At 45.2% G+C, this 24,564-nt stretch overlaps 1 protein-coding gene and 1 long non-coding RNA gene across 3 annotated transcripts in view; one reads left to right on the forward strand and one right to left on the reverse strand.

Moving 5' to 3' along the window:
• The window catches only part of LOC143648683 (nucleolar pre-ribosomal-associated protein 1-like), a 105,209-nt gene extending 98,047 nt beyond the window's left edge, over nucleotides 1-7,162 (reverse strand). Inside the window, exon 1 of the mRNA XM_077118992.1 lies at nucleotides 7,068-7,162. The gene's annotated coding sequence lies outside the window, so the exon portion shown is untranslated. The remainder of the gene's footprint in view (nucleotides 1-7,067) is intronic.
• A 5,933-nt stretch (nucleotides 7,163-13,095) lies between these two features.
• Nucleotides 13,096-21,888, forward strand: LOC143648685 (uncharacterized). 2 transcript variants are annotated; one of them, XR_013158723.1, is made up of 4 exons: nucleotides 13,096-13,305; nucleotides 14,104-14,231; nucleotides 16,527-16,602; nucleotides 19,336-21,888. It is a non-coding gene; the product is annotated as an uncharacterized LOC143648685 (long non-coding RNA). The 2 variants fall into 2 exon arrangements; XR_013158722.1 differs by having other exon boundaries at nucleotides 16,527-16,587.
• The last annotated feature ends 2,676 nt before the right edge of the window (nucleotides 21,889-24,564 follow it).

A 24,564-nucleotide genomic window follows, 5' to 3' on the forward strand; every position in this document is an offset into this window, starting at 1 on the left:
TTTTGTTTGTTTTTAATGTAATTTTATTGAGACATATTCACACAACAGAGAAACCATCCAAAGTACACAATAACTGGTTCACAGTATCATCACATTGCATGCAGTTCCATGATCAAACGTAAAACATTTTCATTACTCCAGAGAAAAGAAATAAAATTTAAAAAGAAAATCCTAAACCTCCCATACTAATCCTCCTGCTATGGACCCATAGTATTGGTGTGGTACATTTGTTACTGTTAATGAAAGAGTATTAAAATTTTCCTCCTTTCTATAGTCCATGGTTTGTGATAGGTGCATTTTCCCCATACACCCCTCTATTATTAATGTCCTATAATAGCCTTGTACATCTCTCTAGTTCATGAAAGAACTTTTACATTTGCACAGAAAATCATGGACATTGTCCACCAAAGGATTCACGATGTGCTACATTTAATGTTTTAACCTCCAACTTTCCTTCTGATGGCATACATGACTCTAAATGTCCCCTTTCCATCACTTTCACATGCCATTCAGCATTGTTAATTATTCTCACAACAACATGCTGCTGTCACCTCTGTCCAAATCCAAACATGTAAGTTCACCCTAGTTAAACATTCTGCACATACTAAGGACCTGCTCCCCATTCTGTAGCCACATCCCATGTCCTGCTAACCTATATTCTACATTTCAGATGTATGGCTTAAATATTATAATTAGTTCATATCAGTGAAAACATAAAATATGTGTCCTTTTGGGTCTGATGTATGTCCTCAAGGTTCTTCCATGCTGTTGGATGCTTCAGTACTTCATTCCTTCTTACTGCTTACTTCATTCCTTACTTCCTACTTCATTCCTTCTTACTGCTTACTTCATTCCTTACTTCCTACTTCATTCCTTCTTACTTACTTCTTACTTGCTGTAGTAAGACAACTCTATATCTAGCTACCTAGGAACCGCCAAACTGTACTTCACAGTGGCTGTACCATTTTACATTCTCACCAGCTTTGAGTAAGTGTTTCAGTTTCTCCACATCCTTGCCAACATTTGTAGTTGCCTGTTTGTTAAATAATGGCCATTCTTGTAAGTGAGATGACATCACATTGTGGTTTTGACTTGTGTTTCCCTAATAGCTAATGAAGCAGAGCATCTTTTCATGTGCCTCTTAGTCCCCTTTAGAGGAATGTTTAATCATGTCTCTTGTCTGTTTTTTTAAATTGGATTGTTTGTTTTTTTATTGTTGAGGGTAGGATTTCTTTATATATATTGAGTATCAACCCTTATCAGACATGTGGTTTCCAAATATTTTCTGCTATTGAATCAGTTGCCATTTCACTCTTTTGACAAAGTCCCTTGAGTTCCCTCCCATTTATCTATTTTTTCTTTAATTTGACTGTGCTTTGGGTGTAAAATCTAAGAAACTACCACCTATCAATAGACCTTGAAGATATTTCCCAATATTTTCTTCTAGGAGTTTAATGGTACTGGTTCTTATATTTAAGTTCTTTAGTTATTTTGAGTTAATTTTTTATAGGGTGTGAGATAGAGGTCTTCTTTCATTCTTTTAGTTATAAATCTCCAGTTCTCCCAACACCGTTGCTTGAAGAGACTGTTCTGTCCCAGTTGAGTGAGCTTGGGAGCCTTATAAAAAATCAATTGACCATAGATCTGAAAGTCTATTTCTGAGCTCTGAATTCAATTCCATTGATCAATATGTCTACCTTTTATGCCAGCACCATGTTGTTTTGACCACTGTGCTCTATATGCTCTAAAGTCAGGAAGTATGATACCTCCCACTATATTTTTTTCTCAAGGTGGTTTTGGCTATTTGAGGCCCCCTACCCTTTCAAATAAAATTGATCATTAGCTTCTCCATTTCTGAAAAGTAGGCTGTTGGAATTTTGACTGGCACTGGATCGACTCTACAGATCAATGCATGAGCATGGAATGTCTTTCCATTTATTCAGGTCTTCTTTGGTTTCTTTTAGCAATGTTTTGTAGTTTTCTGTGTACATGTGCTTTACACCCTTCGTATGTTTATTCCTAGATATTTGATTATTTAGGTGCTATTTTAAATGGAAATTTTCTTGATTACCTCATCTGATATCTCATTATTAGTGTAGAGAAACAGCATTGATTTTTCTATATTTACCTTGGATCCTACCACTTTACTGAACTTGCCAATTAGCTTAAGTAGCCTTGCGGTTACTATTTTCTGGCTTTTCTACATATAGGATCATGACATCTGCAAATAGTGACAGTTTTGCTTCTTCCTTTCCAATTTGGATGCACTTTGTTTCTTTTCCTTGCCTAGTTGCTCTAGTTAGAAGCTCTAACACAGTGTTGGTTAGTAGTGGTAGCCATGGGCATCCTAGTCTTCTGAAAGAAAGCTTTCAGTCTCTCACCATTGAATTTGATGTTAGCTGTGAGTTTTTCATATATGCCCTTTATCGTGTTGAGGAAGTCTCCTTCAATTCCCATCTTTTGAAATATTTTGTCATGAGAAGATGCTGAATTTTGTTGAATGCCTTTTCTGAATTAATATGGATGATCATATGATTTTTCCCTTTCAATTTGTTAATGTGGTATATTGCGTTAATTGATTTTCTTCTGTTGAGCAACCCTTATATACCTGGAATAAAACCCATTTGGTTATGTCTATAATTCTTTTAATATGCTGTTGGATTCTATTTGCAAGTATTTTCTTGAGGATTTTTGCATCTATAATCATTAGATTGGTCTGAAGTTTCCTTTTCTTGTAGTATCTTTTGTTTTTTTTGGCTTTGGTATTAGGGTATTGTTGGCTTCATAGAATGAGTTAAGTAATGTTCCCTCTTCTTACAATTTTTGGAAGATTTTGAACAGGGATGTTGTTAATTCTTCTTGGAAGGCTGGGTAAAATCCACCTGTGAAGCCATTCAGTCCTAGGCTTTTCTTTGTAGGTAGGTTTTTGATGACTGATTTGAGCTCTTTATTTGTGATTGACTTGTTAAGGTCTGCTAGTTGTCTCGAGGCAGTGTAGGTGTTCGCATGTTTGTGGGAAGTTGTCCATTTCATCTAAGTTGTCTAACATGTTGGCATATAGTTGTTCATAGTAGCCACTTATGACCTTTTTTATTTCTTTGGGGTCCATGGTAACAACCCCTCTCTCATTTCTAATTTTATCTATTTGTAGCTTCTTTCTTTTTGTCCTTGTCAATCTAGACAAAGGTATGTCAATTTTATTGATCTTCTCAAAAAACCAACTTATGGTTTAATTGATTCTCTCTATTTTTTTATGCTCCATTTCATCAATTTCTGCCCTAATCTTTGTCATTTCTTTCCTTCTGCTGGCTTTGGGAATAATTTGCTGTACTTTTATTCAGTCTCTCCACTTGCTCATCTTGGTCATTCATTTTAGCTCTTTCTTCTTTTTTTAATATAAATGCTTAGGGCCTTAAATTTCCCTCTTAGCACTGCCTTTGCTACATCCCATATGTTTTAGTACGTTGTATTCTCATTTCATTCATCTCGAGATATTTTCTGATTTCTCTTGAAATTTCTTCTTTGACCTACTGATTGTTTAAGAGCATGTTGTTTAACCTTCATATATTCGTGTATTTTCCAGTTTTCAATTGTTATTGATTTCCAGCTTCATTCCGTTATGATCAGAGAAAGTACTTTGCACAATTTCAATTTTTTAAAATTTGTTCAGACTTGTTTTGTGCCTCAGCATAAGGTCTTTGCTCGAGGATGCTCCGGGATCACTTGAGAAGAAGGTGTCTTCTTCTGTTTTGGGATGCAATGTTCTCTATACGTCTGTTAGGTCTAGCTCATTTATCAAATTATTTAGGTTCTCTGTTTCTTTAGTGAGCCTCTGTTTAGTTATCCTATCTATTGGAGAGAGTGGCATGTTGAACTCTCCCACTATCATGGCAGAGTCTTCTATCACTCCCTTCAGTTTGGCCAGTGTTTGCTTCATGTACTTTGTGTTATCTTGATTAAGGGCATAGATATTTGTGATTCTTATTGCTTCTTGTTAAAGTGTTTTATTATGATACAATCTCCTTCTTTATCTTTTATAATATTTTGGTATTAAGATCTATTTTGTCTAATATTAGTATAGCTACCTCAGCTATTTTTGGTTACTACTTGCATGCAGTATCTTTTTCTCTCCTTTCACTTTCAACATATTTGCATCTTTGGGCCTAAGATGAGTCTCTTGTAAACAGCATATAGATGGGTCATAGTTTTTAATCCATTCTGCCAATCTGTACCTTTTGATTGGAGAGTTTAATCCATTAACATTCAAAGTTATTATTGTAAAGCCAGCTCTTGATTCAACCATCTGTCCTTTGGTTTTTATTTATTAGGTCTATTTCTGTCTCTCTCCTTTTATCATTTAAGTTACCATTACTCTAATATTCTTCAATTCTGTACCCTCACTCAGACCTTTCTCCTCTGTCCTCTCTTTTCATCTAGCAGAACTCCCCTTACTTGTTCTCATAGAACTGGTCTCTGATTAATGAACTGTCTCACATTCTGTTTATCTGAAAATTTTCAACTCTCCGTCATTTTAAAAGAGAGCTTTTCTGGATAGAAAATTCTTAGCTGGCACATTTTCTGCTTCAGTATCTTAAATATGTCATATCAATGCCTTTTCACCTCATGGTGTCTGATGAGAAATCAGCACTTGGTCTTATCTGGCTTTCCTTGGATGTGGTGAATTGCTTTTCTCTTGCTGCTTTCAGAATTTTCTTCCTCTCTTCAGTGTTTGAAAGTCTGATTAGTATATGTCTTGGAGGGGGTCTATGTGAATTTATTCTGTTTGGAGTACACTGGGCGTCTTGGATTTGCATATTTATGTTCTCTGTAAGGGTTAGGAAAATTTCAGTCATTATTTCTTTGAATATTCTTCCTGGCCCTTTTCCCTTCTTTTCTCCTTCTGGGACACCCAGGATGCGTAATTTATGTGCTTCGTGTTGTCAGTCATTTCCCTGAGACCCTGCTCAAATTTTTCCAATTTTTTTCTCCATTTGTCCTTTTGTCTGTTCCAATTGTGTTGATCTGTCTTCTAGCTCACTGGTTCTTTCTTCTGCCTCTTAAATATGCTGCTGTGGGTCTCCATTATATTTTGAATTCCATCTACAGTGCCTAATATTTCTCTTACCTGTTATTTTCCTATGTCTTCTTTCAAATTCTTCTTTAAGCTTTTCGGGTGTCTTCTTTATCTCCCTTATCTCTTTATTTATTTGTTTATTTTTACATGGGCAGGCACCGGGAATCGATCCCGGGTCCTCAGGCATGGCAGGCAAGCATTCTTACCTGCTGAGCCACCGTGGCCCGCCCTCCCTTAGCTCTTTATACAAGTTTTCTTTCCTTTCTTTGAATTCGTTCAGGAGATTTGTTTGAACATCCTTGGTTAGTTGTTCCAGACTCTATTTCTCCTCTCACTTTGTGGTCTATCCCTTCGACTTGACAATTTCTTCTTGAGTTTTAGTAGCCTTGCGATTTTTTGCTGCTATCTGGTCATCTGGTCATCTTGATGGACTTACTCTGAAGTTAAGCTGGTCTCTGTTGTCTAGGGCCTAGTAGTTGCCTGGATTTGCGTTAGGGCACTGCTTTGATGATGGAGCGGTCTGTACTTCTTCACAAACCAGGATGGGCGCCCCTGCAGCTCTGATCTGCCTGGGACGGGCTGGAACCCCTCTGACGCCCGCACTTCCCGGTCTGCCCAGCAGATGGCAGCGCCCAGGGACTTACTGGTCCTCAGAAGCTGTTCACTCCTGGAGCCCGGCAGCGTCTAACCAGGCAGTGACTGTAGCTGCGGGTTCCTGTGCCCCCACGTCACCAGCCAAGATCTGCCTCAGTGTGGGGCTGTGTCCCCTGCTGTCCTTGGGCCAGAGGACTCCCCTAGCTGCCCAGCAGCGGCCATCCCCCAGACTCGGACCAGACCTCCAGCTTGTTTCCCTCGAGGCTGGGGGCTGGGCGCAGGACCCAGGGCTGGACACCCAGTCTCTGTCCACATTTTCCCGGGCTCTTCATCCCTCACTGACCTGGGCCTTGAGGCGTCCCCCCTGCCCCCCCCATGTCCCCAAACAGTGGATGTGGGGTTTCCGCCTGGCTACTTGCTGATTTTAGGGGAGGCTTTGTCGTCCCCTCCCTGATGCTCCGGCTTGGAAGTTCTCCTGCCCCCGTGTCTGCCCTTCTCTGCGGCTTAAGTCCTGCTGCGGGCCCCTGGGCTCGAGTCTATCCAGAATCAGGTGGGCATGTGGCTCACTGTGGGGGGAGAGTTTAGAGTCTGGGTCCCCAGCTTGAGGTGGAGGGACCCGGCTGCTGCCTCTGGGCAGTTCTGAGCCGAGCGGGGCGCAGTCCGGCAGAGGGGAGAGGACGGTAGCTCCGGGGCAGAACTGTCCTGACAGTTTTCTCTTTTGTCGAGATCCTTCTCCAGACTATACATTCCTTCAGAGTTCTCAACAAGTGAGAACTGTCCTTTTTTTCACTGAATCTCCCGGAGAGGTTTGCAGCACTTTCACATTTGCATTGTTGATGATGTCATCTCCCAAATTGCCTTGTTTTTATTCAATCTTACCTTGGGTGCTGTGATGCCACGTTAGCAGAACAAAGGGGAAAACCACATGCATATCTCATTTGGCACAGAAAAGGCATTTGACATCCCCCAGCACCCCTTATTGGTAAAAACACTCAGAAAACCAGGCACAGAAGGAAACTCAGTCAGCATGATAAAGGGCATACATGGAACACCGACGGCTACCCACTGGTAGAAGACTGCAAGCTCTCCCCCTGCAATCCGGGACAAGACAAGCACGTCCACTGACACCACTGGTGGTCACCATTGTACTGGAAGGTCCAGCCAGAGCAATTTGACAAGGTAAAGAAGTAGAACACATCCAAATTGGAAAAGAAGAAGTAAAACTTTCCTTATTTGCAAATGACGTGATCGCTCATTTTACCACTGAATGAAGCCAAAATCACCAGTGGGCAGATTGAAGTCTGCCTGGATCTGGCTCCTGCTATCCCTCTGGCCTTGTCACCCCCCATTCCACCTTTAAACCCAACAGACCAGCCAGGCCGGCCGGCGGTGGACTCACATTAGAGATGGAGACTCCCGGAGGTGATGGACTGCCGCGTCTTCTACGGCGATGCAGACGGGGCCAGCAGGATGGAGCGGCTGCCCGGGGCTTCCTCAGTGAGTGGAGGTGCTGGGCTAAGAGCCCAGGGCTCCCGTTCCTACCAGGAGTTCTCTCTGCTTTCCTCCTTCAGGAGTTACACCTGGAGGGAAGAGCATGTCTGCCATGGAATTTCTAATGAGTGCGACATTTGAAATTATTCTCCGCTCTGTAGAATTAAGCGTTTTCTTTAGAGCTCTACTTTCCTTTCTAAAGTCCTTGAGTTTTTTATTCTTTTTTTTTGTTGTTTATCTGTCTGTTCACTTACTTAACCATTGTTTGTTGAGAAGGCACTGTTCTGGGTGCTGGGGATACTGTACCAGTCAGGTCAGAACATGTCCCTTCTCTAAGAGCCTATAATCCAGTGGGTGAGAGCGTTATAGAAGAAATGGAAGAGGCAGCCAGTGAGGAACAATCCCTAAAAGGAAGCCTTTTCGTCTTCTTAATGTTTAATCTCTAAAAAGCCCTCGATGTAGATTTTATCCTACACTGGTAGCAGCTCTGCAGTACAGGTCTCTCTCATCTACAAAGTGGGGCTGTTTCTAAAGGGCGGACAAAGCCCATGTTCTCCATCTTACTTTAAAATTCCCTGCATGAAATCTGAGCTCCAAAAATGATGGTATAGAGGAGATGCTTTAGAATATCTGTGAAGCCAAAGAGTAATTCAGAAAAGGCGACCCAGGAAAAAAAGTGTCCCAATTTGGCGACCTGAACATGGACTGGGCTCGAGGAGCGGCCAGCAGAGGGTGGCCCGTGGGGGCTCACGGGCGACAAGCCCATGCAGGGGGCTTCCCGCCACCCAGCCTCTCGGTTTTTCACCTGACAACGATCCCTCCACCTCCAGGCTCTGAGCTCCTTTTCACTCCTCTGCGATGCTGTATTACAGGTGTAGGTGGGAACGCCAGCGTGCAGATAGACTTCCCACGCTGACATGTTCTCCGCTTTCCTCCTAAATGCTCCATTCGAAGCGCTGGGTGTGCTTTGTCTCCTGCCCGCCCCTCCCACCACCGCGCACCTGCCCGCAGCCCCGACGGGCCACTCTGGTTTATGCCATTTCAGGCATTTCTCAGAACTGAGCCCAGGCCCGGGCTGAGAGGAAGGAAAGGTCCTCATCTGACCCCTTTCTATAGCGAGGTGGCACCTGTATGGAGGGGACAGACTTGTTCAAAGCTGCAGTGCTGCTGACAGGTGAAATGGCAGCGGAACTTTCATTCTCAGGCTGGCATCATGTTATAGCCTGTCTGTTCAACTTTTTAGACATTTTTCATCTAATGCAATAATTTCCAATGTATTTGAGTTTATGTGCACCTTCTTACTATGTTTTTCATTTGTCTCCCTTGTTTGTGTCCCATTTTCTCTCCTTCCTTGCCTTCTTTAGGGTTAATCAAGTATTTTCTGTGATTGTTTCTTTTCTGGCTTGGAACAATAGTTCCAAGAGTTCCAAATAGCTTTTACTCTTGTTTTCGAGTTTCCTTATTTTTGAGATACCAATATGAATGAGCAGTTTTGCTGCTTTTCAGACAATGAATGCATCTCAGAAACCTTTAACCCCACTTACTGACCTCTTTTTTTGCTACTGTGCCATGCATTTTGATTTTACATATATATAAAATCCCACAGGTCACTGTTATTATTGTCCTGTATGGAACACATTGATTTAGATTTACCCACTTATTAACTCCTTCTGTTGTCCTTCATTCCTTCCTATATTTCCTCATTTCCATCTGGGATCACTTTTATTCTGCCTAAAGATTTTCCTTTGTTTTGTTTTTTTTGTTGTTGTTGTTTGTTTTGTTTTGTTTTTTCTAGAGAGGTTCTATTGCCAATGACTTCTCTCAGATGGTGTCTGTCTGGAAATATCTATTTCACCTTCACGTTGGTAGGCTATTCTGCTGGGTATGGGATTCTAGATTGGAAATCATCCTTTTAAGCACTTTAGAGATGTCATTCCATGATCTTCAGGCTTCCATTATTCTATTGAGAAAACAGCTACCCTGTTTCTTTTTTTGTTTTCTGTTTTTTTCCCCTTCTTTGAAGGAAAGGTTTCTCCCCCACCCCACACTCACCCTGGTTTATGATTAACTCTTTGTCTTTGGTTTTCATCAGGTTTCCTAGGTGTGGTTTCTTTGTATCCATTTTCTTGGGATTTACAGCACTCCGTGTAGGCATTCTGGAAGATATCTCCTTCCGGAGAGGACCCATTCTACCTTTTGGCAGGCAGAAGTGGCCAGATCACCTCAATGCAATTAGGCTCTGAGCTGACTCAAGGTGGATTTAAAATTGTGATGATTCATTCTACCTTTGCTTTGCTCTTCTCTCCCACCCTGAGCAGGCGGCATCTGCAGGCCTGGGTGTTTGTTAGGACTCACGCTCCTCGGCAGATCCTGCACTTCAGTTCCTTTTCTCCCCAGACATGTGAGACAGCTGAAATGCCTGCTTCTCGGTCTTTTCTTTGCCAGACTTTACCGTGAGCAATTTAATGAGCAGAAACTCCACCACCAAAGCCAGTGGTGACTGTCAGTCTTACTACCTTGTACTTTTCTTCTCTCCAGGATCTTGGCCCCCACGTCCTGACTGCACTTGGCATCATGGCTTCAAACTGGTCTCTCTAGCCGTGTGAAACTACTTAAAACTTTGCTGTTTTTCTGCCTCTTAGAAGCTGCCCTCTGGCCAGGTTCTCAGCTTCTTTCCCTGCACCAACAGTCAGATAATGCCCTGAGGAGTAAGTGGCAGACAGAATGAGCTTCACTTTTCCCCTGGGTCTTGGCCCCCACAAGTTCCAGCTGCCTTGGCAGCTCTCCATAACTCCAGACAGCTGTAGGTTGCATTTCATCTGGCTTTTCCCATTGTTTTCAGCAGGAATGGTGTTCAGCTGCAGATTTCTCATCACCTTCATCTTAAGCAGCAATTTTATGTTTATGTTAGAGTAACACAATTTGGTAAATAAATAATCTTCTCAGAGTAAGTTATTTTTTATTATTATTGTCATCCTTGGTATCACTACAGTAATTTTGGAAGTTGTAACCAGATAGTCAGAATAGGCAAAAAAAATCCAAAATCCATTCACATATAATTTTAATATCTATAAGAGAAAAGGAAGAAAGATTATGAAAAAAAAGGCAGGATACCATAAAGATAAAGGTCATTGGAGACAGATGAAAAAGACTTGCATATGTTAAGTGGATGGAGGGCGCACAGGTGGTTTGGTGGCAGAACGCTCGCCTTGCACACAGGAGACCCAGGTTTGATTCCTGGCCCATGCACCCCCCCCCAAAAAAAAAGAGTTAAGTGGATGGAAATGGAAGCTGGGGACAGGAGAGCCATTGTACTCACTACTCTTTTTTTTGCATATGTGAAACTTTCATAATGAAAATATCTTGAGCATCAAAACGGACAAATCTCATTGAGGAGTGTTAGCGACAATCAGTAATCCTATCCATAGCTTAAGTCTTTGGGGTGCGAAAACAATATATTCGTCAGTGATTTTTGCTATGAAACCATCCCTTTTGTATACAATACGTAAGGCTCGATATGGCCCAATGGACTATCAAAGAGTGTCCCCTCAGTACCTGGGAGGCACAGCCGGTCACCCCACAGCTGCCCCTGCCAGGCGCCGAGCCCGCAGTAAGTGGGAATGCGCCACGGCTTACGGGGAGGACGAGCTTCTGAATCCCAGCAATACTGGGAATCAAGTGCAGAAATGTTAAGAAGATCAGATCCACAGGAAGGTAAGGAGTCTGTGAATATTTGGAGTTTTATACGTTCATAATTTGGCCCTTTGCAGTAAAGGGCCTGCTTGATTTTTTTCAAATAAAAGATATCATTGAGTAACTGATTTAGACTTTGGATGTTAAGTAGAAATTTTACTAAACTTGTTTTCAGTAAGCTCGAGGGCCGCCATGTGTCTTAGTCTGCAGACCGCACACTGGTTGGCTGAAGCAACAGGGATTTCTCGGCTCAGAGATTGAAGGCTAGACACCCAACTTCAGGGTGCTGGCAAGGCTTCTTTCCTCTTGAAATCCTCCGTCACACGGAGATCTCTTTCTCCCCTCATGTCTGGTCCTCCGGTCTCCAATGACCGCGGCTCGGGCTTCCCTGCCTTCTCCCCTCTGCAGGCCTGTGACGCGGACCCACCTGCATCCACGTGGCCTCGTGTGATGGCATCTTTGAAGCCGCACTTACAAACGAGGCCGCAGCATCGGTAGAATAGTCCAAGGCCCTATTTACAAACAGGTCCCCACCCCAGGAACGCAGATAAGGATTGAACTTTCTTTCATGTGGACATAATTCAATCCCCACACTGTGTGTTAAAAAGTAATTACTTAGATAATTAGGTAACAGGGAACATTTGGCTTGTTAATCAATAGAAGCAACCGAGAAAGCAAATTTATATAGTATATAGTAAATTTATATAGTCAGTTAAAAATATTTGAAAATGTTTAACATTTATTTATATTAAGCAGCGGTGTATTAAAGGAACTGTTAAAATTTACCAGACTTATAAATATGACATGTAAGCGGATCTTAAACATGAGAACAGGTATCTGAATTGTTAACTTCAATAAAGTGGAAAACTAGTATTTTAAGAACCAAAGTAAATTTATGAATTATCTTTTCCGTATGAAAACCATACTTGAGTGTGCCAAAAACCTCACATTTAACAAAGAGAGAAAATGCAGAAAGCAGCGGGATTTGAGATATTCGTAAATGGTCACTGGGCCCTCCCCACAGCTCTTTATAAAGTCCCCGCTGAGCAGTGCGTGTAAGCACAGTCCAGATGTGTTTAATTGTGAGGACCCCAGAATCCGGAAGCCCACTCCTCTTCTCCCCGTCTCTCTGCCCAGCCTCTTCCGTCCCAGCCTTCTGGGTCGTGAGACCCACGTGGCCCTCCCAGCTAGAACAAACCCCTCCCTCCAACCTGCTGCCCTTTCCACTCCGCGGGGATGCACAGCCTTCTTCCTTCTACCCCTAGATTGTTCCAGGGAGAAACGCACCTTTGCTTCCACTGTGTACAAGTTCGTGGAAAGTGCTTTCCACACCCTACCCCTCACACCCCTGCACATACCGAATGGGCTTCTCCCCAGTTCCGCGTGAATCATGGTCCATCATCCATCCTCAGTACAGTCAATCCAGAAAGCGCGACCATCTAACGGATGAAGAGACCAAAGTTGGGCAAGAAGAGGTGCTCGTCCACCCGCACTTCCTAATGAATGGCGTAGGCGAGAGCTGAACTGGACCCTCCCCAGGCCTCAGAGTCTCCAACCAGGCACGAGGGAAGCCCCTGTGGGCCCTGCGGCAGCAGCTCCCCAGGACGGGGCATCCACTAAGACCTGAGGGCTGGCAGGGGTTATGCAGGGCAAGAGCAGAAGGGGGCCCTCCAGAGAGGGGGTACAGTCCAGTAAAGACTGAGGGACGGGCCAGGGTAGGACCCTCAGGGGCTGTAAGCCATCAGGTGGGTCCGGGAAGTGCAGCTGGGGTGGGAGGCAATGCTGGGTGCCCGGTGCCACCTCTCATGGCACAGGCCCACATAGTGGGAACTTTCCCAATTAAGAGATGAGGGAGGGATAGGCTCAAACCCTACAGAAAGCAAGCCCTCCTGGGCTCATAAACTGTCTGTTTCCCAGAAAGTCCACTCTAACCGCATTGGCGGCATTCCAAGCTTCTCCAGTCACTTACTGGGTACCACGCCGCGAGCACTTCTCTGGGACCTCCCTCAGCCTTCCTCTTCTCCCTGGGTGCTCTGCCCTCAGCTCACCTCACCTCCACCCCAGTCCCACCCTCGCCTCCTCTGAACCACCGTGACTCATGCCCTCCAGGAACCACCCAGCCACGCCTCCTGTGGAGTTGTGCAACCCTGCAAGGCTGCTGGCTCCCTAAGGGAAGGGGCTCTCTCCCGTGTGCTCTGCAGCTCCCAAGTACAAGCCCTCCATGAGGTCTGCAGAGGGAGGTCTGCAGAGGGAGGGCTGCCCCACCCCTCCACCCCCAATGTGGGGAATTCTGTCCATTGCTTCGCAACACTCTAGGTCTGGGAAAACAATCAAGGATGGGTCTGCTGGCTGACCAGACCCCTGTGAGATGGACGTGAGCCAAGAATCCACTTATCACCCAATCTCCAGAGACCTCCCTATTTTAAGTGAACCACAGTGCACTTTGAGATCTTGTAAGTTCCAAATCAATATCTAATAATTCCCAGAAGGTTTGGCTTTTGTCCTGTCCCCCACTGCACAGGTCCCCGGCAGAAGAGTCACGTAGTGTACCTGTGGCATCTTGGCAGATATGTCTTTAAAGGAATCTGTCTCACCACCAGCAGTTCTGTTAACTGGGTTTAAGTCTGAGATCTGAGTAGGAGCTATGAATCCCGAGTGTGGCCACATGAGCAGGGTTTCTGCCTATCAATTTAGAATTAAAAATCTCCTGACATATATGTCTCTGTATAAGCTACCCACTTATTTCATTTCTAGTGACCCCATGGTCGATTCTCCATTGCCATGCATTCTAGGGTCCAAACACTCTGCCAGTTTGTTATGGAAATTGCATCCTCTTCTTTCTGATGGTTAAGAACTTGGCTTCTCCCACTCCAGGATTCTTCTTAGAAATGCAGAATCAAAGCCCACCTCCACTTCTTCTGGAGACCATCACCCAGTGCAGGCTTTGATGGGCCAGCCTAAAGCACAGTTAAGAATGCCGCTCCCTGGAGCTGGAGCCAACACATTAAATTGTGTGTTCTCAACCCCAGCTGCCCATTATATTTATCTGGAACTTTCTAAAATCCCAAGCCCTACCCCAAAGCAATTAAATCCTCTGGGGGTGGGACTCAGGCATCAGTAGTTTTAAAGTACGATAGGCTATTCCAATGTGCAGATGTTTCAGTTTGCAGAAGCTGCTGGAATCCAATATTCTAGAAATGGATTGGCTTTTTCAAAGGATATTTATTAAGTTATATATTTACAATTCTCAGCCATGAAAATGTCCAAATTAAGGCATCAACAAGATGACACCCGGACTCTGAAGAAAGGCCGCCAGCATCTGGAACACCTCTGCCAGCTGGGAAGGCACATGGCTGGCATCGGCTGGTCCTTGCTCCTGGTTTGTTGCTTTCAGCTTCTGATTCTGGTGGCTTCCTCTCCGTGTCCTGTGGGCTTCTCTTAGCATCTCTGGGGTGTTTCTGTCTAACCATTGGTGGGTCCTCCCCTAACTTCTCTGGAGCAAACTCTGGATTTCATCTCAGCTTAGCAACTCTGGGGCCTTTTCTTTTCTGTCTCCAAGCATCTGCTCATAAAGGACTCAGGTAAGTGGATTAAAGACGCACCATGAATGGGCAGGGTCACATCTCCGTGGAAACAACTTAAAGGAAAGTACTCACCCAGCAATAGGTCAGCATCTGTAAGACTGGATTAAAAGAGCATAGCTTTTCTGGGGGTTGAAACATAACAGTTTCAAACCAGCACAGCAGACAAGGTGCAGAACCCCTCCGTTAAATCCTGAGTCCTGGGTAGGTGCACCAATGAATTCAGCCCTATTGAACTTTACCTTCCAATCCCCTGTATCACATTTTAGAATCTCCTCTCATATATGCTTCTCAGGTTCCTGCTGAAACACTTGTCAAGGCCTTGAACACTTCCAGTGAAGAGCCGCTCCTCTAGAGCAGGTCTTATGCATTGCCATCCATTCTATGTTGTAATTTAACTCTTTGAGGCTCAATGCATGGTCCATCAGTATCACCAGGGAGCTAAAATTAGAAATACAGAATCTCAGGCCCCACCACTGACCTACTGAGCCAGAATGTGCATTTCAGCAAGATCCCCTGGGGATTTGTGTACATGTTATAACTTGAGAAATAAAGTGATGGTCTCACACTCATTACGCACCTGATGGGAAGGGGAGTGGGTCTGGGGGTGTAAGAGAAAGGTTAGAATTGTCCAGTCCAATCACTGAAAGACTTTATGTAGAGGCAGGGGCTGGTATTCTCAGATGAACAGCTGTCTCTGGAGGAAAAGAAGGCTCAAGGAATTTGTAAGTTCAAACTTTTCAGTTCAGATGTCCAACTGTTCATCCTATGTCTCGCAGACCCACACTTTGCCCACCACTGTCCATACCTTATCACAGGGTTCTCAACCTCAGCACTTCTGACCTTCGGGATGGACTGTTCTACATGGTTGGGGCTGCGCTGGTCACTGTAAGATGTTGAGTTGCATTCCCAGCCTCCACCTACTAGACGCCAGAAGCACCCCACGCAGTTGTGGCAACGAAAAATGTTTCCGGCTGTTGCCAAATGTCCCCTAGGGGACAAAATCTTCCCCAGTTGAGAACACTGCCTTAGCAGAGGTCCCCTGGCCAGGTCAAGATGCTTCAACTCTTTAACCCTTAAATAGAGCCCATTGGTCTTTTGCAATTATCTTCCCTGTGACGACAGAAGATACAGGACCCCTTCAAAGCTGCCCCTCTACTTCTTTCCCTTTTTTGTCCCTCTGGTTCTTAATTGCAAATCCAGTCATTTTAATTTTTCCTTTTCTCTATGTGTGCATGAAAAAGCCAGGAGATTCCAAACTCTCCACTCACAACTGTCACCATAGCAACTCTGGTTTCTCGTCCAGTGCTTTACTGTCCCCTATACTTCATTCAGGGTTGACATCAATGGTCATCTGAGTCACTGAGAGGCCACTTCACCCATGTTTATTTGTGTCCCATGCTCCCCTGGCAAGAGGTTATTCCTGGCCCCCTCACATGTATATCCAACCCAATCCCAGATCTCACTGGGAAGGTCTGTTTCCTGGGCCACTCCTCGTACCAACGCCCCTTGTTAGTCAGTATTCCAATAGGAAACAAATCTAGAATTACGATAAATAGGGGAGGGGTATTTGCAAGGGACTGTTTGTAAAGGTGTGGACAGGACTTTACTGGTATTTGCAAGGGACTGTTTGTAAAGGTGTGGACAGGGTACTGGGGAGCCCTAAGGGATGGAGCCCTAGCTGCTTATAGTAGAACTGTCACTACCCTGAGCCGAAAGGATGAAGAGAGCAGGTGGTCCCTGGGGATTGGAAGAAGGCAGTCATGTGGAGGAAGGGGCTGGAGCAGAGCAGTCAAGGAACACAATCAGCCAGAGACAACCTCATAGGGACCAAGGCCCTTCCAGGAAACAGAGACTGCAACCCCACCCTCCACCCTCCAAGATCTGCCCTAAGGAAGGCATGAACATGGAGGGACCAGCCCTGTGCACTGTCCATTTCTCCCCCACACCTCCTTCTTGTTCACAGTGCTGAGGCCATGCAGGACTTCGTGAAGCTCAAAACAGACACCAGGTGGTTTGTACTGTTGTTATTTCCTATGCCTGGAAGGGGCTTCCCCTCACTACCTCAAGGCTGACTCCTTCTCATCTTTCAGATGACGTCAGATGCATCTCTTCAAAGACCTCCCTATCAGCAGTGGCCCCACCCTGAGGAAAGTAAGTCTCATGCAGGTAGGAATGCTGTGCTCCTAACACCTGGAACAATGATGTAAAAAAATAGGTACTCTCAGAGTGCAAGGGTGGTTCAGTGGTAAAGTTCTCGCTTGCCATGTGGGATAACTGGGTTCAATTCCCAGTCCATGCACAAAACAAAAAACAAGTAAAAACAAACAAAAATTCTACAACGGGTGCTGCAATAATGGGATTTTCTCATGGGAAAAATAATGAAATGTGACCCCACCATATAGCATACAACAACAACGACAGCAAAAATAGATACTCATGAATTTGTGTCGACGTACTTATTTTGACTTCTCTAGTTTGTTGGTTGTACCAACGTCTGCCTCACCCAAACCAAATACCTTCTTTTATTATGCATCCATCCATGCATCCAAGCATCCATGCATCCATCCACCCACCCATCATCCATCTAGCCACCCACCTAGCCACCCATATAAGGTCCATCCATCAATGTATCCACCCATCCACCCATTCATGTATCCATTCACCTATCCATCCATGCGCTGTCCATCAATCCGTCCATACACTAGCCATCCACTCATACACATGCACTGTCCATCCATCCAGCACCCACCTATCCATCCATCCACCCTCCCATCCATTTAAAATTTAGGCTCCTATTCCTCTCAGGATCAGGCTTGTTCCACCTGTGCCTGAGGCTTATAATAGTAACATGATATTGAAACCCCCCAAATTATTCCCTCAGATATTAAATGTGAAAACCCACGAAGTGACTGCTTTAGGTATATCCAGAATACGATATACCTGAAACGGAACAGCTTTTAAAAGGGGAATTTATATGACATCCAGGGATGAAAGTCTCCCTGGCTGCATGGGAGATGACTCCTAAGGATGAGTCTGGCCCTGGCACTGTGGTACAACAATGTCGTCTTGACCAAAAGGGGGGAAAGAAGTGTAACAAATAAGGTATCAGTGACTGAGAGAGTTCAAATAGAGTCAAGAAGCTACATTGGAGGTCACTGTTACACATGCTTCAGTTAGACATTGCTACCTATCATAACATGCCAAACCTCAACCAAAACCATCCCAGCCAATCCTAAAGACCACCTAGGGTGTTATATAAGATTTTACAAAGGTTCCATGCACGAGGGTAACTTTCCAAAACCTATAACCTCCAGATGAGTCTCTGGACCAGATAAGTTCTGAAATGCAGAAGGGCCAACCTCTCCAGAACAGACAGAGCACCAGAGAAACCCTTGAAGAGAAAGCTAGCAGATCTTTCCCAGCAATAGGCTGGGATCATGCCCATCAGACAGAAGGACTTTCCACAAATCCTTCCTGGATAACTCCCTCTCCAATTCTGGCTTTTTCTGAAATGGCTAACTGGTTGCATGAATGGTTAAATCCTCAGGTGGGGCACTGTTCTCTGAGGTCTCCTTTTCTGGAAGCCCAGAGTTTTCTAGACCATCAATTTCTGGTTTCTTTATACCCTAGATTTCAGTTCTCAGCTTATCTCTTTCCTGTCCCATTTCACTATAAGCTGCATGGAGAAACTAGGCCACACTTTCCACATTTAATTTCGAAGTCTCTTCTGCCAAATATCCAAGTTCATGGCCTTCCATCTAAAGCCAGCAGTCAGTTTTGATAAATTTTCTTCAACTTCAAAACAAGGGTTGCCTTCCTTCCAGTTTGCAATAACATGTACACCACTTCTGTCTAGAGTTTGTCAGAGGGATCTTTAGACTCCACATTTCTAACAACAGTCTCTTCAAAGTATTCTAGGCCTTCTCTATCAAGTTCCTCACAATTCTTGCAAAATCTTCCCCTTATCTTTTTAAAAACCCATTCCAACATGTTTGGTATTTGCAAACTGCAGCAGCACCCCACTTCTCCTGTACTAAAAATCTGTTCTAGTTTGAAAGCTGCCGGAATGCAATATACTTAAAATGGAATGGCTTTTAAGAAGGGAAATTTATGAAGTTGCAAGTTTACGGTTCTAACGCTGTGAAAATGAAAATGCCCAATCTAAGGCATGTAGGGAAGGACACCTTGGTTCAAGAAGGCTAATGACGTTCAGGGTTTCTTTCTCAGCTGGAAAGGCACATGGCGAGATCTGCTAACTTCAACGGCTTCCCCGGAGCTCTTTCTGTTCTGTTGGTTCTGTCTTCTGGTGGCTCTGTAGCTTTTTCCAAAATGGTTCCCTCTTAAAGGGCTCCAGTAAGCAACCCCACCTTGATCAGGTGGAAATAAATCTCCATGGAAACCATCTAATCAAAAGTTACCACCCACAATTGGGTGGGTCATATCTCCCACCCACAACATTGAATGAGGATTAAAGGACGTGGCCTTTCTGGGGTACATAACAGCTTCAAACCAGCACAGTCACATTGAGATGCAAATGCTGTGGGTCAAGAAATCATCGTCCCTTATTAAAATGACCGTAGTTCACTACCTCCGCTTGTCAGAGTAACTCCGCTCACGGAGAGCCCAAGGACAGCAGTCACATCCACTCAGGGGCGGACAGGGAGCCTCCTAGATTGTTGCAGTGTTTCTTGTTTGCCCCTCTGTGAAAGCGAAGAGTAAAACACGTGGAATCTTACAGCATGTTCTCAGGTTTCCATTTTGTTTATTTAACATAGCTTCTTTCCTCCCTCTGTGAGGCAGCTGAGTAGATTTAACAATGATTCATGGAAGCAATGTCTACAGAATATCAAATCAGGCAGTGCAAAGGCTTAAATTCGGTCAAATAACTTTGTTCTGCAGTGATGAATCCTTCCTGTGACTGAATCTACCACTGAAGCGAGCGGTTGTTTCCAAGCTGTGTAATGAGGTGCTGTTGTATGATGGATTAATCACAGTCTGCAAAGAGCATAACTCATTCAAGGAACTGACTTTTTTTTCTTTTTTCTATTTCTTTTTATTTTTTTTATGGGGGACGTGTGCATGGTCCAGAAATCAAACCTGAGTCTCCCACAAGGAAGGTGAGCATTCTACCACTGACCCACCCACGCACTCAAGGAACTGACATTTTTCCCTTATTTTTCTGGTGGGGGCGGGGTGCATAGTCCAGGAATTGCACCTAGGACGTCCGCAAGGAAAGCGAGCCTTCTACCACTGAACTACCTATCTACCCAAGGAGCTGACTTTCTTTTTTTTTGCACGGACAGGCTCTGGGAAATGATCCTGAGTCTCTGGCATGGCAGGCGAGAATTCTGCCACTGAGCCACCATTGCACCGCCCCCAAGAAGCTGACTTTTAAAGAAAACTTACATAACTTTCCAAGAGAGGTTTCCTTTTCTAGTTTTATGCCATTTCACATGTTTTATGCCATTTTCTTTTCTTTTTTAAAGCCGAAAAGTGAGTGGAAGGTCAAAGTACAAAACCAACCCATCAGGCTGGACATGTAATAGCATTTGGCATGAGTGTGGGCTGATGGTGTTTTTACCACACATGCCACAGTACGCGATTATATTGAACCCATGTGCCTGGTAATAGCATCTTTTGAAAAAACCAATCTCATCCAAGATTACAAAAATGACTATTTCTAAATTATTAAAGGACTGTATTTTCTTAAGCCACCCATATGAAATTTTCATACAGTAAACATTGAAGGCTGTGTGTATTGTAGATGGGGTTATATTAATCAACACACCTCAAAAGAAGAGGGTCATGTGGAGTTCCATCTGAAAGGTGCTCATGGATAGGCTTTTACAGCACATGCACACACACACCAAGGAAAGCTGTCCCTGATGGTCCAGGCCCTCATAAGGAATTTCACAGAGCCCACTGTCCCTGAATTTCACATCTGAGGGTGAACTTCAAATGTGCTAGGACTCAGCCTCCTGGTTGGGAGCCTGGATCCACACAGTCCTGGGAGCTGGAGGCAGGTCACCCCACCAGACCCTGGATGGGAGACCTCAGGGTCAGACTTTCCCATCTGGCCCTCCCTCACTTCTGCACCTGAGTCACCAAGCCCTTTGAGCCCACCTCTGGGCTGACTCTCAGTATCACTGCACATGTACAGTTGAATTGAATATGAGGGAGTGGGAGTTTACAGACAAGCAAGGAGTGGAGGCTAAAATGGTATATATGCTCATGGGTCAGAGTTGAAGACGTTAGGATCCACTCAGCTAAGCTTAACAGAGACTCAGAGGCCACATGTAGAAGCATTTATGAATATGTGTGTATTCGTTGGTTAGAGTACACATACATACATCGTCATGCTTTGCCAGCTGAATGGCCTGAAAGGCACAGCACCCAATAACAGTGAACACACCCAGAGCCCAAATCTTGGTTTCTAAATACCATTTTCCATGAAAAGGAGCTATATTGGAGAAACAGCTGGTTACAAGATTGGGGCAGGAAATATGCAATATGCAGAATCTGTTCTTGCCGGAAAGTAAGAAGAAAAAAAAAAAGAACAGAAAGAAAGGGAAAAAAAACCCCATAATTATTGCGATGTGTGAAAGGGACATGGGAGCCATGTAGAAACACTCCCAATGTCATGGCTAAAGCAATCTAAGCAAGAAAATAAATACAGTTGGGGTATAGCCCAAAGCATAAACTATATATCCATGAGTCCATAATGACGTAAGTAAATGATGGATGGGTGGATAGATGGATGGATGGAGAGGTAGACAGGTGGACAGACAGAAGGAAGGAGGAAGGGAGGGAGGGAAGAATCTCCTTTGCAGAAGAATTCCAAGTGATGTTGGTAGATGCTGTACCCCGTGGAGGAGGGTATGACTCCCCACTCCTCGGTGTGGGCTGTACGCGGTACCTCCTTCCAAGGCGCAATGTGGAAACGGGGACAGACTTCACGGTGGAGGAGCCTGACCAAGGCCACCCCAGCGGGACTTCAGGGTCACCATGAAGGTGAGACGTCAAGTTGAGGGTGTGCCCCTGGACAGGACACGGTGAGAAGAGCATTTTACCTCTGAGGTCTTTCTCCCAAAAACACATTACCCAGACTCATCTTGAGAAAAATATCAGACAAACCCAAACTGAGGGGCATTTTACAAAATTCCTGGCCAACACTCCTCATAACTGTCAAGATCATTCATCAGGTTCACAGAAAGCTGGAGCATCTGTCCCTCCCAAGAGGAGCCCAAGGGGAAGTGGTGACTGAATGTCACGCGGGATCCCTAGTGGGCTCCTGGGCAGAAAAAGGACATTAAGGGAAAACGAAGGAAACATGAAGAGTATGAACTATGGTTAAACTGAAATGTCAATATTGGTTCATTAATCGGGACGAATACTTAATTCTAAATAAGGGACTGGTACAGGGTATATGGGAATGCTAGGTGTTATCTTTTTTATTTCTATAAACCCAAAACTGTTTTAAATAAAACTATATTGAAATATATATAATCAGCATGATAAACCTGTGAACCCATGGGTATTAGTGCTAAGACGGAACCAAGAAAAGATGAGTTCACTTACAGAAAAATGTTGAATGACAGCAGCTGGTGGGCAAGGGAACGTTGGGCCTGCTGGGGGGCCATGGATCCCCCCTCCTGCAGCCTGAGCCAGGCCACACCTGCCCCCTGCTCACTGCCCTAGGCAAGGCCACTGCTTTTGTGCTCTCCTCTCCTCTCTACCCAACTCAGCCTGGCCCTCCCACCCACACGTTCAGGACATGGCCTGGAACCTGCACGGATCTGTCTACATTCTAAGCATCTTCGTCCCACACTGGACCGGAGCCCTGACCACAGGCCTGTTCCCTCTCCATCCTTCGCCTGGCAACAGAACCCTGCAGGGAACTCCTGTCAACGTGGGCACCCCTGAGCTTCTCACGTCCCCTGCGCACCTCTCTCTTGCTGGTCTCCATATAAAGCTGCTTTTCTAGGAGCAGAGAAAGGGGCAGCATCCCTCCGTCTGGTCAGGCCCAGTTAATTCATAAAGAAGCCTTCCTGTGACGGGGCTGCTCCCCATGGGTCCTTCTGCCTAAACCTGGTGCCTTTTCTGTTGGGAAAGCTGGGTTTGTTTCCAGAAGCAGGTGGCAGGGAGAGCCGCAGCAGGAGTACCTTCTCCTGCTGTCTGTCCCAGCCCCAGGGATTTGGCCCCCACCCACGCTACCCACAGCCTCCTTTCCCCAAGGCTCAGGTGAGCCCCCAGCCTGCCCTGCCCCAGTGGGAGGGGATCTGTAGTGCTCCTCTCAGTCCCATCCCATCCCTCCACCTCCAGCTGAGTGTCCCATTCCGAGGAGGGTCCACCCCAAAAAGCCCAACAGGGACTGCCCCTGACACCCCTCCCATCCCAGGTATGGCCCATGCCCAGGTGTGCCCCAATGAAGGCAGGGGTCCAAGGTGGTGCTGCACTGTTATGCACTGCAGAAAAGTCATGTTCCTTCAATCCCAATCCACACTTGTGGGGGCAGATTTATTGTTTAGGGTGGAACATTTGATTAGATTGTTTCCATGGAGGTGTGACCCACCCAATTGTGAGTGTGACCTTTTGATTAGATGGAAGTTTGACTCTGTCCATTCAAGGTGGGTCTTGATTGGGTTACTGGAGTCCTTAAAACAGCTCATGGAAAGAGAAAGTTCAGAGCCAACATAGACGCAGACACTTGGAGTTGCTTGGAGTGCCGACAGATGCTCGGATAGCAAACATAGGAGAAAGCTTAGATGCAGATGTTTGGAGATACAGAAGCCCCAGGAGAAGCCAGGAGCTGAGAGAGCCAACAGAAGCTTGGAACTAGAGGGACCAGAGCCCAGCAGACATCACCATGTGTCTCTCCATGAGGTGCTAACTAAGGGATGAAACCCAGAGTTTCGCCCCGGATCAGCTAAGTGAGGACCTGCAGGCATCTAAAGAGAAAGCTCCATATCAGAAGCTAAAAGCAGTGGAGCCAGGAACAAGGGCCAGCAGACACCAGCCACATTTCTTCCCATGTGACAGGCATTGGCCTTTCTTTGCAGCCAGAGTATCTCTCTCTGGATACCTTAGTTTGGACATTTTTAAGGCCTTAGAACTGTAAACTTGTACTTAATAAATCCCCTTTATAAAGGCCAATCCATTTCTGGCATATTGCATTCTGGCAGCATCAGCAAACTAAAGCAGGGGCTCAAGGTCAGAACCTTCATATCACCTTCTTACAAGCCCTTGGGGAGTCACTCTCCTCTTACTTGGCTTGCAAGGTGTGTCAGATCTGTGCTCTGGAAAACCAGCCAGCTAGCCACAAAACGGGCCACATGGGGAGAACTCATTGGTGGGGGAAGGGAAGAGAAAAACACAGAGAAAGGAAGAGAGAGGGAGGGCGGGTGGGAGGTGGCAGAAATGGGGCCTGGAGACAGATGGAGCCCTTGCATGGACTGGCACGTAAAGCCAGGTCATCCCCACCCCAGACTTGCAGTTGTGAGTCAGGACGTTTCCTTTGATCACATTTCCTCTGCATTGGGAGTCTGCCTTCTGCAGCAGAAAGCATTCGAATGCACCCTGGGTCTGAGCAATGGTGGTGTGCTGGTTTGAATCTATTATGTACCCCAGAAAAGCCATGTGTTTATCCTGATCCAATCTTGTGGGAGCAGCTGTTTCTTTAAATCCTGATCCTATACTGTAGGCTGGAAATTTTGGTTAGATCATATACACGGAGATGTGACACATTCAATGGGTGTGGGCGTGACCCTCTGTTAGATGAAGATGTGACTCCACCCATTCCAAGTGAGTCTTGATTCGTTTATTGGAACCCTTTAAAACAAGAAACATTTTGGAGAGAGTCAGGAAACAGCAGAAGCCTCAAAGCTGACACAGCAGAGCTGACACAGATGCCAATACTCGGAGAACAGAAACACAGATGTTTGGAGATGGTTGGAGCCCAACAGACGTCACCATGAGATGTTAAGCAAGCCAGAAGCTGGAGAGAACCAAGAGAAGCCAAGGGATGAAAGCCAGCCCTGGAGAAGCAAAGTAAGGAACCCCCACAGGAACCGAGGCTGAAGGCAACAGAGCCGAGAAGCAAGGGACCAGCACATGCCAGCCACGTGACTA

Source organism: Tamandua tetradactyla, chromosome 10, assembly GCF_023851605.1.
Source record: "Tamandua tetradactyla isolate mTamTet1 chromosome 10, mTamTet1.pri, whole genome shotgun sequence".
Taxonomy (NCBI): domain Eukaryota; kingdom Metazoa; phylum Chordata; class Mammalia; order Pilosa; family Myrmecophagidae; genus Tamandua; species Tamandua tetradactyla.